Below are 14,870 nucleotides of genomic sequence, written 5' to 3'. Positions count from 1 at the left end.
GTTATTATTATTATCATCATCAAGACCCTGATTATACTGAGCATCTAGCACTAGATCTTAACGTTGTCAAGGTTTCACTGTAGATAAAACATTGGTCACCTCCAAAGTCTTTCAAGCTTCTGATAGTATAGTCTCTAGCCCTATGGCATTGGGGACTTAAAGTAGAGATTGGAAGGGACTCATATTGGGCATTGGAGTGGATAAAGAGGGGGATTTTTAAGGGTATCAGCAATGAGAGTGTTATATTTTCTTTCTTATTAATTGTAATTTTTTTTCTTGTGCACCAGCCTAGACAAAAGATTTAGCTACTTAGCAAGACATAGCTGTAACACCCTCTGCTTTGTCCCTTAGGCTCCAGAAGTACTCTACCATTGTACTGGTAGTTCTGTAGCACCTCTAACGTATCCATTAGATCCAAGGTATCCAGTCCAACAACTTTCTTTCTTATCCCCTATCCCCATCAGAGGTCTCTTGGCACACTCCTCAACCTTCAGCTCAAGCATTTGTGTATGCTTCATCAGACTGATGGACGGATCTTTCTGTATATGTGCATTATACTGCATACAGTCTCATTTTATTTTAGCTAATCTTCTGGCCTCATCTCTATCTCTCCCACTAAGTGGAAAGCATTCTATGAAGTAGAGACTATTCCTTGAATACAAGACTCCTTGTAGAGAAGAAATATAAAAATGTCACAGAGAATAATAACCCATTTATGTGACACATAAACACATCAGAGGAAAAGTTAGGAAATGTGTGAAAAAGTTAAGGGTAGGTATCTCTGAGTAGTGGTTATGAGATTTTTTTTAACACTTTTTCTAAAATTTTAAAATTCTCTACACTGAAAATGAGTTTCTTTTATTAAAAAAACAACATAAGCATGCTGTAGGCCTATTAGAAATAAAAGTGGAGTTCCTTACTGAACTAGAACATTATATACAAAGAGCTTTTTAAGAATAGTATAATTCCTTATGTGTGGAATGTAATGAGTGTTTAATATATTTGGATTAATGGGTAAATAAAGGAATTGAGTGTGACATCTCTGTTCAAACTGAGGAAATCCTTGTGCTTGGAAATTATTTTGCACCATCCCTCCTGAGAATTGTAAAGCTCCCCCATATGTTTTTAAAGACTCTGTACATGTTAAAAATCTTTTCCTTTCTCCAAGTCCTTTATGGAAAAGATAAAGACAATTTAAATAAATATGAAATTGGAATTATATCAGAGATGTCCTTAGGCACACCCATATCTAACAATGTGACATATACCTACATATTTCTCACAAACTGAATTAATGATAATTTCATTTATTCAGCATAATTTATTATTCATATTTATAAAGTCCTGCTTAAAAGGATACTGCTGTATTTTAGAACTTTGTGTAATTCTGGACCATGTAAGACCATTTTAAAGCCTGCATATCCAAATTAAGTTAAAAGGAAGTCAAATTATAAATAAATAAGACAGTTTGGGACTTTAAAAAAACTTCCTGTTTTGCAAAATTTCAAACTTACAAGATCAACTCATCTTAAATGATGAATTGATAACATATAAAAATTAGGTCAGAAAAAGGAGAACACTCCTGTTTAGAATTAAACCAAGCATATATACCTGAGATAATTTCAGTATATTTTTGGTATGTTTCAGAATAGTTAGAAAATGAAAGCCCTAATTAATAGACCTTTCTAATTACTAGGCATTTATCCTATATACTGCTAATAAATGTTTAATTTTGAAGAGTTAAAATTTTTCAATAAAATATATGACTAACACTATATTTACAATGTGTGTATGTTCAGAATACACTTTCAAATTATACCCTGCCCTCAAGTTACCATTAACACATCATTCAACAAAATAAATTGACTTAATCCACATCAGTGTACTAACTTCTAGGGATGATCTACAGAGGTCCAAGGCATAGGTATTACCCACAGATAGTTGCAGTATTGGTGACTAAGTGAAGTATACAGATACAGATTACAAATGGTCCTGTGTAAGATGTGATGAGTGAAATGGAGGACTGGTGGAGAGCTTCTCCTTGAAGCTCAGAGAAAGGAGAACACATCTTCAGTATCCAAGTGGGATTCCAATTATTGGAGAGAAGGGGAAAAGAGGATGCTGGGCCAGAAGATGGGTTACATGGCCCAAAGTATGCTAATAGGAAGTCGACTTTTGGAGACAGAGACAAGAAAAGCCTACACTGAGAGATGTATGCAAAAGCATAGTAAGTTGTAAATGCAGAGCAGTAATTAGGACTAAATTAGAAACCCATATGAATGTTTATATACAAAATGAGACTCAATGGCTGAATGAACTCTATTCAGTATGGAAGTTGTGGTAGAATGGGGAAGTCAAAGCTGACTCCATAAATTGAAGCTTGGGTAGGTGGAGTTTAAAAGACAAAGCTTAAGGTTACTTGGATCCACTGTAAATGAATATTTACTATACTAGGAAATTTGGGAATTTAGAGAGTAATGACTATTCATTTCTTCTATATTATGTATCCCCAAACTTCACACAGATTTGATATGCCAGCACATATACTGAGGCACCCAGTCACCCCTCTGAGTAAAATTTTTATAATATTTAAAGATCCAATCACAGTATCATTTTAAGTACCTAGAATTACATAGAAATTACAATCAGTTTATAGGAAATTATGTTAAAAGCCAAAGAACTTTTAAATGTCTTACTCACTTTTGAATTCCCAAAACTTATCATAGTATCTAGCCCAGAGTGGGTGCTCAGAATTGTTTATTAAACTAATGAATAATGTATTTAATTAACTTATTAAAATGTTTCCTTCAGCTTTAATGCTTTATGTTGTCAATTAACTAGAAATTTCAAATCAATTCACACATGTTGAGTTCCTAAAAGGGCTAAGAATGTTTGGGTTTTCGTGGACATGAGGGGTATAATGCATTGTTCCTGAACTTATGGAATTCAGACTCTAGTGACATAGTACCTTTTAATTAGATAAATTAACTAATTAAAGTAAATTTTATTATAATTCATTAATATGGAATTTCTAGTCTGTGTCATCAGTAGTTGTAGATATAATTACATCACTAATTAAACTTCCAAAACTGGTCAGAGTGCTATGTCAGAGTCCTTTAAAAGTGGATTTAACTTGAATTTTTAACTTGAATATTAGTTCTTATATGTGGAATTAACCTTCCTCTCTCCTCAAAGTAATTTACATTAATATTTATTTGATTAGCTGATTTTCTTTTCTGGTTTGCTTTTAAATCAGTATACCTTAACTGATAGTGTTTTCTCCCAAACTGTTTTTAGCAAAATTTAAAAAGAGAAAATTAAAATAATCATGGTGGTTGTGGTGGTGGTTGTTGTGGTAACCATAGTAATTCTGTCATCCCAAAGATATTGCCTAATAGTTCTTCATCACTTCAGCCCTTTAACCTCAAAGAAGATCATTAGAAAAAATTAATTTTTGTTTTCCCAAAAGAAAGGACTGATGGGTCATCTAAATTCTTTGAGACTATTGATTTTTATTATTAAACTTGAAGAGTTCTTCTATAGCAAGAAGTTTATCACATGTCACTAGGAAAAGTATAATATCTTGTCAATTTAAAATGGAAAGGTGATGTGATATAGGTTTGTGTGAGCCTAAAGAAGACTGGACTCTGACTATGAAGGAATTTCTACATTGTTGAATATTAAGTTATTTTACATGTTAGGACTACATCCTTTTGCCTTAGAAATGGGTTTCCCGAATCGGTATTTAGGAAGTATTTTTTTTTTATCAAAGATGATAAAGGGTTTTTTAATTCCTTTTTTAGTTCTTTCCCTTGCTTTTATGGCTACACTTTGAATTCTTTGGGCAAAAGTATATACTGAGGAACGGGGAGGAGATAAACCACTGTTTCCTCAGCCGACCACCAGGAAAGGAAAATTGTTGCCACAATGGAAGTAAAATGTTGTCAATGAATCTTCCCTAATTTCTGGCTTGCATTTGTAGAACCAAGTATGAAAAAAGAACATAAATATTATCATTGGTCTATAACAATTGTAATTCCTCAACAATAAACTCTGATAATACCCTTTTAACTAGAACTTTTAAGACTCTGTTTCTGTAATTCTTGTCAAACCTAAACAATAACTGAAAATTATTCATGGTTTGGGGAAAATGCAATTAAATTACCTTGTAAAAAGGAATTGTAAAGAAGCAATTTAATTGTATTTCTTCTACAGTTCAGATCATTATAAATTTTAGTGGAAGTATTTGTCTTTAAAAAGTGCATCTTGTTATGTAGTTAAAAAGTGTTTTGGGGGGATTTAGGATATAAATGTGTCCCTTGTAAAATTAATTGCTGTCAGAAGTCTATCAGAAAGTCATTCTTTTTAACTTTACCCATTCTTATGAATCTTGCCAAAGAGTAATAACTCTTATGTCTGTAGGAGTGTTTAGTTAGACTTAAAAATGTAGCCAAAGTGCTTTTTCAAAATACTCTGGAAACATTTGACTTGTATAATTCATTCACATGTTCTGCCATACTTATATATTAGCTTTACATTGCAATTACCATATAGATAATCATCATTAAAATAATCATACAAAGGCATATCTCACCAACAGACCAGAAAAAAAAAAAATATTTAAAGTCATTCTGGGCTACTGAATTTGGAAACTTGAGAATACTTTTAAGCAAATCTAGCTAAATAAATGTGCACCCTGGAGAGCAGAATGGCTTTTTGTTTTTAATCCATTAAAGGTCCTTTAATTTCTTCACAGCTCTCCGTCTGTCCCTCTCAGCCATTTCCCCTCAGTGAACAAACATTTGCACAATGTCAGTGAGAAAGTAAAACCCCCCTGTTGATTTTAGTGAGCCATCTAAGCAGGTGTTTAAAACAGAGTCTCAAGAACTCCCAAGTACAGGTCTTAATAGGGGCAGTGAACATCTAGGACTCAGTGCTTTGACCAGTCAGAACCCAGACACTGCTGAGGAGTCAGGAGGAGGCCCCCTGGACAGATGTGTTTAGGTAAGTAATCACTCTGTTTCTGTTTGCGGTAGTATGCTGAACAGATGCCGAAGTAAAGTTGAATATGCTTCTGAAACTCAGAGCTCAGAGTGGACTTCCTTGGAAAACTAGATAAATGAATTTTCTGACTGAAATAAAACATTTTAAAGGTGGTTCCTTTCAGTCACCCTCCAAAGACAGATGCAAACAAATAGCTTGCAAAAAAGTATTATACAAAAGGCAGTACTTTGCACTACATTATCAGTTACTAGTAATAGTGCCATAGAGATCTTTCTTTATCCTGTTGGACTTTATGGAAGGAAAGAATTGTGGTTTTGTTTGTTTTGCTCTTTTTGTTTGTTTGTAGAGCCAGTGCCTTTGTAGCTGTTTGGAATTTTCTAAAGTATGTGAATTGCCCTCTCTCCTAGTTCCCTATATTCCAGTAATGACCCAGTTTTGTTTGTTTTAACTCTAACCATTCCATTGTTAACCACTGTTATTCATTTCCCTACCTGTCCTGGCATTACATTTGCCCTTAAGGAGACGTGAGAACTATAAATATATTACTCATGCTGTTAAATGATGTTAGGGAAGAATACATAGCTTGAAAACCCCCATTACACATCAGTAATGATAGCCATGTATACTGCAAGAAAATGACCTTTAGCTTAAAACAATTCATCTTGTGTCAGAGTGGATGACTTGGTTTTCTTAGAAAATTTTAACTCCGTTGCCTGGTCAGTTATCTCAAGAAAATTTTTTCTTCATCAGATGATAACATTTAATCAATCAGTTTAACTGCAAAAAAACCCTGTCATTGGAAAGTATACAATTCATAATAATTTATTCAGGTTCATTTCATTTTGAAAGTGGAAAAAAAGGTAAGGATACATTTTATTTCACATTAACTGAAACTCTAATATAGATATAAATCATCCCTAATGCAGCCATTAGCCACAGTTTCAATGTGGTGGAATTCTTCTTACCTTTCTATAATAATTGGTATTCAACAGTAGATATCTTATGTTCTTAGATATTTCATTTACATATTAAATTTGATTCTGAGGACCTAATTTCATGGAAACATAATTAGAAATAAGAAGCGAGAGACAGACCAATTTGAAGGAATGGTGAAGGGTGACTGGTATTAGGAAAGAAGAAAGCTAAAGATACTGAGTTCATTTTTTCTGCTACTGGTTCTGCAAAGTCTGACAAGTTATTTAATCCTCAGTTTTTAAAATCTATAAACTTGGGATTATATGATACCTCTTTCTCAGGATTTTTTTTTAAATGAGCTAACATAAATATCAGTACTGACACATAGTATGTACCCGATAAGAGTTTTATGACGTTAAAAAAAGTTGAGGCTACATAGTGTGGGCAGTGATAGAATAATACAATGGATAGATGTATGGTCTCTGGAGCTACATAGATCTCGATCGAATCCAGACTCTTTGCTTCCTTGTTTTGTGACCATGGTGGTGCTGCATAACGTCTCTGAGCTTCAGATTCCTAATTTGTAAAACTGAGATGATTAAAAAAACCTACTAATCTTAGGATGTTTCAGAATTTGGGTGTCTTTATCATCTTTATTTATTTTTTAACATTTATTTATTTTTGAGACAGAGACAAAGCATGAACAGGGGAGGGTCAGAGAGAGAGGGAGACACAGAATCTGAAACAGGCTCCAGGCTCTGAGCTGTCAGCACAGAGCCCAACGCGGGGCTCGAACTCACAGACCGCGAGATCATGACCTGAGCTGACGTCGGCCGCTTTACCGACTGAGCCACCCAGGTGCCCCGTCCTTCTCATCTTTAGATAAGACTATACTTTTATTCCCTAGAAATGAAATAGAAATTGCAGGATAACGAGAAGCCAAGATCAGTCAAAGGGCTTTCTTTCCCTATATCCCCTAATAATCACTTTGGCAGATAACACCTGAACATTCTTTGTGGGGCTCCTAGCTGTCTTCTGTGGTTCCACCTGTCCCTGAGTCCTAACCTACAGTTGCTCCCTCTGGGATGGCGGTGAGCCGCAGACAGCTTTGCCTGCAGCTTTTAGCCAGGTTCTGTAAGTGCAAGCAAGAGATAGGATGTGGAGGATAATTTTTCCACGCCTTTTATTTTTCTTTCAAAGATTAAATTAGTGGCCTTAATATTTTATCTGTAGTTTTCTTTCTTTTATTTTTTTCTGGAAGAATAAAGGGCCAGTTCCCCTAATCGTCATGTTCATCTCCCTTCACCCACCCCACTTCAGAAGAACTAGAAAGCATACATTCTTAGAGACAGGCTTTCCCCAATTAGGTGGTTGACAAAGCAAGTCAGTAGAGCAAGCAGCTTGATCAACCTACCTGTGAACTTGTTAGAAATGTAAATTTCTGGCCCCACCTAGGACTTGCTGAATCAGAAAGTACAGAGGCATGGCCTTGGAATTTGTGTTATAACAGTCCCTCCAGGTGCTTCTGGTCTGACTAAAAATTTGAAAACCAAGGGGTGCTTGGGTGGTTCAGTTGGTTAAGCATCCAACTTTGGCTCAAGTCATGAACTCACGGTTTAAGTTCAAGCCCCGCATCGGGCTCTGTGCTGACAGCTCAGAGCCTGGAGCCTGTTCCAGATTCTATGTCTCCCTCTCTCTCTGCCCCTCCCTGCTCATGCTCTGTTTCTCTCTCTCTCTCTCTCTCTCTCTCTCTCTCTCTCTCTCCCTCTCTCTCTCTCAAACATGAAAAAAAAAACTTAAAAAAATAAAAACCAGTGTTTTCGACATAGTGCACTCATCAGAAACCAACTTTCAAAGGTCTTTCAGATGCTGCACATTCTCCTCCCTTGACATAGGTGGGTCATAGGAAGAGGACCAGAGGTCTTGGCATGCCTTCAGTAAGATCAATAGGTAGTCTGTTAATCTCATCATTTTGCCCTGAGAAGTGAATATTGTTACTTGGCAGTATTAGAGGATCTGCAGATTCTATGTAGGAGATTTTCCTGAGGGTCACCTATCATTTCATTTCAAAAGATTTTTTTGAGCAATTAGTGCTAGGCAGATAGTGTACTTTTGATAAATGATAGTAATTATTATTACTACTTTAAAACTAATCTTTATGTTCTTTTTGTGAAAACTTCTATTTTCTTCATATATATTGTCTCTATTATTTATGTCATTCTGCTACTCTACTGGAGAATGAAAATATTAATGACAGTCCCCTACTTCACAGAGCTTGAAATCAGGTTGATGTTCATGTTTTTATTTGACCCACCCAGGTTTTTAAAATTTCATCCTGGCCAGAGACATTTGTTTTTGTTCACTGCTATGTTGTTCACTTAGCACAGTACCTGGAGGTTTAATAAATACTTCTTAATAATGAATGATTGAATGCATGGATCCAAATACTCAGTGAAAGGAAAATATTCTGAGGTCCTTTGTATGTCTTACCTTTTGTGCCCCAAAGGACCAATGGCTTTTTATGTTTAAGTTGAATAAGACAGGTGGACACTTGCGCACAGCAGAGACCCCAGAAACACTAATCCTGATGTTTGCACACTATCACTTCTCGGCCTTTTGGCTAAGATCAAGTGTAGTATCTGATGTTTGCACACTATTAAGACTTATTTAGGTGTCCTGCGCACCCATCTGCACACAGCAGTCTCGGGCTTGACATTTCAACCTGAGGAGGTGCCCTATTTTTAAATGCTGGTGCTAATGAGACAAAAATCCCTCATCTCATAGGCTCACCATGTTCTAGCAGATTTTTATTGCACATGGACCCTATGTCTCAAAAAGATTATATAAATCAGCGGGATTTTGCCATTTTTTTCTGTCTGACTAGGGTTTCTGTAATAAATTAGGCCATTATCCAGCCTGATAAGCAATCAGCCCAATGCTATTCATTTGGAAATCACCATAATAGTCTGGGAAGGGCTAGGAGAAGGAAAATGTAGTTCCATGCTTCAGCTTTAAGAACACATCAAATTGTTTTTGGATATTTTTAGGAGAGATGTCAGAAGCTTTTGTGTTAAAGTCTCAAAAAGTGTGGCCCCTTAGAGCCTAATCTTTAGAGAGTAGTGCACAGATACACAGTGAAGCTATGGGATGTGAAAGGGGACAAAATGCTCTTGTCCTTCACCTCAAATCAAGCTGTGCTTTTATTCCCTCAGCTGACTCTGAAGCAGATTGGCACTAAAACTCAATATAGTTTGAAACACACACAAACCCACTCAGCTAATTAGCATATTTGGAAAGTGTTTTGTAGACCTTTATTTGGGGCAGCGTTCAGGAAGCAGCCCAGACCTGAAATTGCTGCAGTGGTGTAATTATTTATCTTAGACATTATAAAGACTAGAAGTCTTTTTGATAATCATTTTAGAAAGGTCATCTGAAAAACCTGATTATTCTGCTTGAAGTTAGCTTATTATACTTTCTTTGAGTGTCTTAGAGGAAAAAATATTATCGAAGCTCCCATGCTGTTATTATATTATAAACCCCTTTATAAAATATCTTACCACATATAAGATTGAGGGATATCAAAGATCAGATTCTTCTTGATAAAGAATGTTTTCCTCCTCTTCTTTCTCCATGTGGAATTTGCAAACACTTGACTTGAATGGAATTCCATGTTTGGCCCTTTAGTCTTAGTCTCTATTCCATGTGGTCTGGGTCACGCCTGTCTGTCTCACTCTGGGGCTCCAGGTCTTATGCAAGATGTGGCCCAGAGAAGGAACTCAGGGAATGGTCAGTGAGGGTGAAATGAAAGAATAATTTGTGCATCCAATATAAATGCCTCTATCTGGCTTTCTAGGCTCCCTCACCTTGACTCTGTTGCATGTGCTTCCTGACTCCTCCCCACCTTGGCAGGTTCATGTCCCCTGCCCAAGTGGCCAGATACCCACATAGATCCCAGATCTAAGCCTTTTCATGTGCTGCTTTCTTGGTCAGAAATGGTCTTTAGTATCTTTTCTACAAAATATTCTCCCACCTTTTGGGGACCTCTTCAGGCCACACCTTAAGTCACAAAGTCTCTTTCTGATCTCCACTTCTCTAAAATCCTATTTGGCCTCTGATTTCCATAACAAGAATTAAAATATTAGGCTGCTGTTGTGAGTATAGGGTTCTCAAAAATCAAACAAATAGACAACCAAAAAGATAAGTGACTTGCCTTGCAGTTTGGTTTTGTTTTTCCTGATGTTGACATCTTGTTATGTCAGGGACATTATTTGTTTTCCTCTTATCATCAAATCAACTTAGTACAGTGGTATTCATGTTGTTGATAACCACTAAATAATTGTAGACTGCTTGAAAATCCTAATCATAGGTCTTCTTCCATCTTTTTTTTTTGTCAAAAAAAAAAAAAAAAGACAAACACACACACACACACACACACACACACACACACACACACACACAAACTGTGATATACTAAGGGCTTTAGAAAAAACAAAATACAAGGACAGTTTCCCATGCTGAACTGAATCCCAATGAGGAAAAGACTGCTGTATTAGTGTCCACAGTTTATAAGGGGATATATATTTATCCATCAATATTTAGTTCTAACTTTAATTGGTAAATAAGTATCTGATACAACATAAACATTTATTTTCTATAGGAAATAACATTCTGAATATTAAAAATGTGAAATTATTGAAGAGTTTCTCCTTGGTTCAAGTTACTTCAGAGGGAGAGCTGAGTGTATCTTATGATTTGTTTTTTTTGCCCAGCATTGATTATCAATGACAAGCATTTTGTCCACACCTTCCCCACAGCACCCCTCTAAATTGTTCATTTATCTCACACACACACAGGAAGGAAGGAAGGAAGGAAGGAAGGAAGGAAGGAAGGAATGAGGAAAGGAGGGAAGGAAAGAGAGAAAGAGAAAGAAAGAAAGAAAAGAACCTAAAAACCAATCTGTGTATATTTCTATTAGGCGCTTCCCTTCACAACTCAAGAAAAAAAATGTTAAAGACTTCCTCTTTTTTCTTTCAACTCTTCTTTTTCTCTGAATAATCATTTTGTTTTTCTGTAAAATCATCTGATTTTTTCTTGTTTTCAGTATTCCACATTGCCCCTAGAAAGAATTCTTACTTGAGCTGAACAAGATGTTGCAGCGTTCTGTGGCATTCAGCTGACACTTAGAAATTCTCCTTTTCCACTCTTGCCAAATCTAGCTTCTCTACATTAGCCCCAGCCCCTGCCAAGGCGTTGGTGGTTTGGAGAGTGAAGGGTCTGGTGTGTTTTTGGAAGAGACAGCATGGATGAATTCTGTATGCAGAGACCAAAGGCTTCAGAGCCAATAATTGCACATGTGAAGTGAGTGTTAAAGGAAAAAAGAAAAATGTATTTCCTTTCTTCTCTTCATGTTTTAATATTCTTAGGCCATTAGGTTGAAGTACTGCATCAGAACAGGATGATGAGGGCCTCTGCATAATGAAAGAATAATGCTATTTGCTTTAAGATCTGAGTGGAGATAAGATTTACAGGCCAGGCTATTAATGAGTCCATCAAAAGTTTATCTCTGAGTTGGACTTCCTATCAAGAAGGAAGTACACTTCACTCAATATTTACATCTGAGAAAAATGGAATATCTACTGATAGCCACTTTCTGGGCCACTAAATAAATCATTGCTGCATTGAGACTGCCAGATGGGTTTTATTCTTGATAAAATGGTACAATTTTATATTGAAAGCTTTTAATGCAAATATCTATCATATTTATAAGCCTAATTTCAACCATCTTGATTTCTGATTTAAACTCAGAATTTTCATATGTCAAATGGCTTGAGCTAAAGTTGTCTGCATAGTATGACTGGAATTATGATAAAATGATTTGCAAGTATACAGTGCGCCTTAGCAAAGAACAACTTTTTTTATAGTAGCCTTTTGATAGATATGTGGTGTTTTAATTCAAAACATTTTTTTATTTCCAAGCCAATCACTGCTATTAATTTAACACTGTAAAATAAATTGCATCTTGTATTTAAGTGGAGAAAGCTGTTTCTCCACTTAAATGGAAATCTAAAAATTCAGATTTTTTTTTCCCAACAAAGGAGTCTGGGTTTAGTTCCAATAGCAGCCTTCCAAGCTTGAAAAGGAGACAGCACAGATGTCCTTGAGAATGATTGTGCCCAAACACTGAGACAATGGTGCTGCTTCTTATGTTAGAATTTTGTTCATCAAAACCACATAGAAATTTTCTGAAGACAGTTTTAAAAAATTATTAATTTGCTTTATTTGTGTCTTTATTGGCAGTGCCTGCTGATGAATATGTAGAGCTTATTTCAACCAGCCTTTTGAGATCTAACCATAAACAATGAAGCATTTGGCTCCAAAGTTTGTCTTGATGCATTCTGAAAATAAATTCTATGTAGATAAAACATGCTGAGTTTCCCCCCACCACTGATCCCCTCTCCCCCGCTCATTTTATGTGGTAGGAAAAGAAAACATTTACCCATCAATAAAATGCTGATACCTAGCTCTATAACCAAAGCACCCAGAAGCACATGTAAAAGTATAACAGAAAAAGATCCTTGCATCAGATTGCATCATGTTACAGCAGGTGGTATAAACCCTCATCATCTAGTGCTGGGTTGAATGAATAATAAGGTTGCTAGGCTTTGGTCTGCATTCCGTTCTATTTTTCATTTATTTGTATTAAGTTTTCCAAAAGGCAATAGAATTACATGCTAAATTAAATGCCACAGGTGGTAAGAATTGTATGAATTCAAAAGGGAGGAAGATTACTGAGGAGGGGATAATCAGAAAGGGCTTCCTGGAGAAAAAGGCCTTGACCTAGACCCTGAAGAATTGTAGACTCAATGGGGAATGATGAACCACTCTCCAGAGAAATTGATGTCCTCCTGTATCCTTTTTCAAAGAGGTTAGTCTCTGAGTATATACTTCTAAAACCTAGATGTTAACTGCCTCTTCATTTTTCTCTGTAAGCCCTCCAGACAAAATCTCCCACAAAAGCGTCAGTGAGCCACATAGAATTCACCAGTGATCATCCTTTAGAACAGGAAAGGAAGGGTATTTTTCACATCCGAAATCGACCCATATAAAATACTGCCAGCCATAGCTATTCACCAAAATATTTTCCCAGTCATGCAACTGCCAAAGGTTTTTTCACTGACCTCTCCACTGAGTGCTCCCCCCTCAGCCAAGTTCCTCCCTCCCTCCTGAATTGATACTGGCAGTATGAAGTTCACTTTCCTTCTCTTTCTTAAAACTGACTCAGACACACACAGGCTCAACTCTCACCCTGAAGCGAATTTATCAAAGCCATCTCTCAACAAAACACACAAATAAAGTATTATCCATTTCATTCAATATGTATGCAACAAAAAAAGAAAACAGTACTGTAAAACTCAGTGTTAACATTTAGACTGGTGCAAGGATTTTGCCAACTTGATCTAAAAGTAGTTGTAGAAGACTGGCCCTTGATAACAATATAACAGGGCATTTGTGTCCGGTTGTGTCTGGTACACTGGATGTGGCAATTATTGTGAGAATGGGGTGGGTCGGTTCTCTGAGAATTATTCACTACTCAAAACCTCTTCAATATCTAAACTAGTCATGCTGTAGGGATCCCTACACAGGAATGTGATATTGAAGCAGAAGATAACTTGTACATTACCACTCTGAAAGACCAGAGAATGGTAACACCATCAGAAGAAAAATTAAATGAATGAAAACACAAAAGTAAATAATATAAGCATCACAAATATTCTTTAAGTTATGACACTTGCCTAAGATAAGAAAATTAAAAATAAATACCTCTCTTTGTGCACACTTGTCTTGATATAAAATTTGTGGGGGCGCCTGGGTGGCTCAGTCGGTTGAGCGTCCGACTTCAGCTCAGGTCACGATCTCACGGACCGTGAGTTCGAGCCCCGCGTCGGGCTCTGGGCTGATGTCTCAGAGCCTGGAGCCTGCTTCCAGTTCTGTGTCTCCCTCTCTCTCTGCCCCTCCCCCGTTCATGCTCTGTCTCTCTCTGTCTCAAAAATAAATAAACCAAAAAAAAATAAAAATAAAAAAAAATTTGTGGGAAACATTGATTATATATTGGTACTAGATTTGCTCAAAGTTATAAACCTAGAATAAATCTTATTTTTTTCTCTGAATAGATTATTCCTTATCTCACCTCTTCTCATGGGAAAGCTTTCCTCTTAGAGTTACTGTGATAGAATACACTGAATGAGAAAAACAAGAAGTTATGTGCAGGTTGAGAGATCTGTTTTCTGAAGTTGTTGTAAAAGAATTATTCATAAATTTACAGGGCCGCAAACAGCCTGAGCAGGTTCCTTAGTCCTCCTCTTGCTTTTCAGGTAGGAGGGGTGTGCATAAATAGTACTAACCAGGTGAGAAGCTATCTAGTTTGTAAGGTGATAATCTCCTCAACGTCCTCTTCTATAGCTGAATCTAAAAGCACTTTGTCACCAGACTGTTCTTTCCAGTAGTTCTAAAAATTACTTCTCAGCAATGTAAGTGTCAGCCTGTATGGTTGAAGCTTATTATCTTTCATTCTGTCTTCAGAATGAAAACTGAGAACAACCAGCTGTCTTCTGCATAATTATGCCCCTAACAAAATGCATTCTTAGAGACTGTGGCTTCCTATTAGGTGGAAAAGTGAGCTCTTGTGTCCTGTTGCTCATTGTACATAGTGTTACTCTTTTCTCCCCCCAGTGACCGCATGAACTCATCAAGTTCACATGCAGAGCAAGTGAGAAGAGGACCATAGGTACCATTTGGGACATTAAAAGGGCCAATTCTTATGAACATGTATCTGTAGCACTCTATATGCAGCTTAAGTAAATACGCTGTCTTCCTTTCTTCTGCTGAACTGATATTTAAAATAGTACACATAACATGGAATGGTAGAAAGGTACCTTTCTCTGTACCCTATT

At 36.4% G+C, this 14,870-nt stretch overlaps 1 protein-coding gene and 1 pseudogene across 19 annotated transcripts in view; both read left to right on the top strand.

The window, feature by feature from the left end:
* NRXN1 (neurexin 1) overlaps positions 1-14,870 on the top strand; it is a 1,135,337-nt gene that overhangs the window by 172,556 nt on the left and 947,911 nt on the right. The window lies entirely within an intron of this gene.
* On the top strand, positions 8,520-8,660 carry LOC122216775 (annotated as a pseudogene).

This window comes from Panthera leo, chromosome A3, assembly GCF_018350215.1.
Source record: "Panthera leo isolate Ple1 chromosome A3, P.leo_Ple1_pat1.1, whole genome shotgun sequence".
NCBI lineage: Eukaryota > Metazoa > Chordata > Mammalia > Carnivora > Felidae > Panthera > Panthera leo.
Note: the sequence above shows the minus strand (reverse complement) of the source record. Positions and strands in the feature narration are given on the sequence as shown.